Source organism: Chrysochloris asiatica, unplaced genomic scaffold, assembly GCF_000296735.1.
Source record: "Chrysochloris asiatica unplaced genomic scaffold, ChrAsi1.0 scaffold00265, whole genome shotgun sequence".
Lineage (NCBI taxonomy): Eukaryota > Metazoa > Chordata > Mammalia > Afrosoricida > Chrysochloridae > Chrysochloris > Chrysochloris asiatica.
The window spans coordinates 826579-830492 of record NW_006408783.1 but is presented as its reverse complement, the minus strand read 5'-3'; the positions used below and the strand labels follow the sequence as shown (position 1 = coordinate 830492).

General features: G+C 38.0%; 1 protein-coding gene and 1 pseudogene across 1 annotated transcript in view; both read right to left on the bottom strand.

Moving 5' to 3' along the window:
• The window catches only part of TRIM67 (tripartite motif containing 67), a 92152-nt gene that overhangs the window by 55870 nt on the left and 32368 nt on the right, over positions 1 to 3914 (bottom strand). The gene's annotated exons all lie outside the window — the stretch shown is intronic.
• LOC102824045 lies at positions 2342 to 3657 on the bottom strand (annotated as a pseudogene).

Sequence of the window (3914 nt, the reverse complement as noted above, 5' to 3'; positions counted from 1 at the left end):
GAAAAGCGGAGAGCGGGATCCTACCCAGAGAAGCAGTGAGGCCTGAGATGGAGGCAGAGAAGACGATGTCAAGAGATGATGTGGCTGGGGACTTGGGATCCAGAGAGGGAAAGGGTCTGAGGACTGTGGTGGGGGTGGTGCAGGCTTATAGGGTACACCCTTTGGTTGGGTGAGGATGCATGGACGGGACGGTAACTATGCCAATGAAATGATAGATGATAAAATGAATGTAAAACTAATGTTCTCCCATGTGGACTATCACACAATTCACAATAAAACATTTATTTTGAAAACAAAGATCAAATCATCTGCAAATAGAGAGAGTTTTACTTTCTCTTTGCCAATTTGGATGCTTTTAATTTCCCTATCTTGCCTTATAGCTCTAAGTCTTCCAAAACAATATTGAATAGGAGTGGTGATAAAGGGCATCCTTGTCTGGATACCTGTTCGCAAAGGGAAGACTTTCAGTTTTTCTTCATTGAGAATGGTTAGCTGTTGGTTTTGTATATATGCTCTTAATTATGTTGAGGAATTTCCCTTCAATACCTACTTTGTTGTGTGTTTTTATCACGAATGGGTGTTGGATTTTGTAAAATGCCTTTTCTGCATCAATTGATATGATCATGTGGTTCTTTTCCTTTGTCTTATTAATATGGTGGATTACATTGATTATTTTCCTAATGTTGAACCATCCTTGAATCCCTGGTATGAATCCCACTTGGTCATGATGTATTATCTTTTTGATGTGTTGTTGAATTCTGTTGGCTAGGATTTTGTTGAGAATTTTTGCATCTATGTTCATGAGGGATACTGGTCTATAATTTTCTTTCTTAGTGTTGTCCTTCTCTGGTTTTGGTATGAGGGTTATGCTTGCTTCATAAAATGTATTAGGAAGTTTTCCATCCTCTTCTATATTCTGGAATAATTTGAGTAAAATTGGTGACAGTTCTTCCCTGAATGTTTGGTAAAACTCACCTGTGAAGCCATCTGGACCTGTGCTTTTTTTGGTTGGGAGTTTTTTGATGACCTGGTCAATTTCTTCCTTTGTTATAGGTCTGTTCAAGTTTTCTACTTCACTCTGTGTAAGTTTAGGTAGTTCATGCTTTTCTAAAAATATATCCATCTCCTGTAGGTTTTCAAATTTATTGGAGTACAACTCTTCATAATATTCTGTTATTGTCCTTTTTATTTCGATTGGTTCTGTTGTGATATCACCCATGTGATTTCTTATGCGTGTTATTTGCATCTTCTTCCTTTTTTCTTTTGTTAAGTTTGCTGATGGTTTGTCGATTTTATTAATTCTTTCAAAGAAACAGCTTTTTGTCCTTGTTGATTCTTTTTATAGTTTTGCTGTTTTCTATATAATTTATTCCTGCTCTAATCCTTTCTTCTGTTGATTTTAGGTTTACTTTGCTGGTCTGTTTCCAGATGTTGGAGATGTTGTATTAATGTGCTGACTTTATTTTCTTCTTTTTTTTTTTTTTGATGTGTGCATTTATTGCAATAAACTGTCCTCTCAGGGCTGCTTTTGCCATGTCCCAAAGATTATGGTATGTTGTGTTTTCATTCTCATTTGTTCCTAGGACCTTTGTGAATTCAGATTTTATTTCTTCTACTACCCAGTCACTTTTCAGCAGGATGTTATTCAGTTTCCATTTTTTGACTCTATTTCCTTGGACTTCCTATTGTTGATTCTAATTTGACAGCATTGTGGTCTGAGAAGATGTTTTGTAGTATTTTGATGTTTGTAAATTTATGGAGGCTTGTTTTGTGGTCTAACACATGATCTATTCTGGAGAATGTTCCATGCGCACTGGAAAAGAATGTGTATTGTGCTGTTGTTGGGTTATATGCTCTGTACACATCTATGAAGTCCAGTTGGCTGATTGTGTTGTTTAGTTCCTCTGTGTCTTGGTAGAGTTTCTTTCTGGTTGTTCTATCCATTTTCGAAAGTGGTGTATTAAAGACATCCCACTATTATTGTAGATTTGTCTATTTCTTTCTTCAAACCCATTAGAGTTTGCTTTATCTATTTTGGAGCTCTTTCACTGAGAGCAGAGATTATTTATTATGGTTATGTCATCTTGTTCAATTGTCCCTTTAATCATGAGATAATATACATCTTTATCTATTATGCTGAATTCTGCCTTAAAGGCTGTTTTATCAGAGATTAGTATTGCCACTCCTGCTCTTTTTTTTTTTTTTTTTAAGAAACAAGTCCTTTTTAATTAAAGAAATAGAGCACAAAAAATAACGATTCATATATAGTCCACTCAATTATCCAGAAGCAGCCACCAGTTTAAATCACCCGTGACTTTCAGAGTTACCCTTTGCCTACTTTTCATAGTTTAATTAAGTAAATTAACATTTTGATTATCTTGACCTTCAATAAAATATCCTCCAGGGAACCAATCACATGCAGGGCTTTATCTTTCTTCCCAGGGTCAAAGTTCAGGTCTGTTAGGATTTGATAACAGAACGTCATCATTTTTGGCAACACCTCTTTTCTTTTCTTTGCCACAGTATATAAGAGAGCCTAGGCTGTGGTTGGGGGAGAAGTATAATCTTCAAAATATCAAATTTCATTCTTATATATTCATAGGGATCCTCTTGCCACTGCTCTTCATCCTCATCTTTATAACACATCACAGAAAAAATTACATCCATATATTCTGTTATGTGTGGCTTCATCTGCTTCCAAGTTACAGAATGAACAACCCCTTGATTGAGATAGTTGAATGCTTTCCATCAATATTGGTTTAAAATCTTTAGCAGTACCTGCTGAATTCCTACTCCATACGTTTTTAAGAAAAATTCAAAATATTCTTTTGTGACTGTTCCTGGGCTTCATACTGTTAAAAAAGTTGAGCTACAATATGCAGTGCCCACTTCTTACACTTCCACCATACTAGTTCTGGTCTATCATCCGCATCAATTTGCAGAGTCTCAGGAGAAACTGTTCTGTCAATAATTGTTCTGTCATCATTTGGTTACTCATCAGTTGAAGAGGCAATGCATACTGAACAAAGGCATAAAAATTTTTCAGAATCTGTTTCTGCAGTAACACAGAATAATGGGAGGAGTCAGAAAGGAGCTGGATAATTTGCTGCTGAATAAGAGGCAGAAATACTTGCATTGCTGCTATAAGGGACTCTCTTTCCTCTGCTTTCTTATACTCGTATGTCTTCACCAGTTGATACAGACATAATCAACTACCAAGCCAGCTTCCACTGCTCTGGGATTGTAAGTAATAGTCTATCTTGGCCACTACCAATGGCCAGTTACCAGGAAAATCATGTTTAATGATGGCACGAAGACACATTGTTAACTGAACTGTCACTAAGTCTGGAGACTGAATTTTTCCTTGCACAATGTTATCACATATCTGCTGGCGATCATTTTCATGAATGTTGAATGGAAATATTGCTTCTCCTGGTGGAGGTTCTCGGTCTGGCCAATACTGTGTCACCATGTTCTTCAGGTAAATGGCAGTTGCCTGGAGTACTGGGAATTCCACATGGTCAGAGACTATAATCCGAAGTAAACTGGGGCAAAACTGTTAATCTTGTAGGACTGGTTGAATTCATTCTCAGCTGCAATCCGCAGCTTCAGGTCAATAGTACCTTTCAGAGCCTGGATAGTCTGGTTGAGGTCCATGTCACTGGGTGGGGGCTCCACAGCCCCTGGATCAGTAAGCCAGACTGCAGCTTTAATTTCCCTTTGACTCTCTCAGCCTCCTTCTAAATCCCTGGACTACCTCACTGCCGGGGTCTGACCCCGACATAGTTGTCACGAGTTTTTGGTTCACGAGGAGGGGAGATCCAGCGGCGATAGGGATAGCGAAAGAATATACAGACAAACAGAAGAAGGGAGACAATGAGGCACCCCAAAGCCAGGGTGGATACATCACTGGT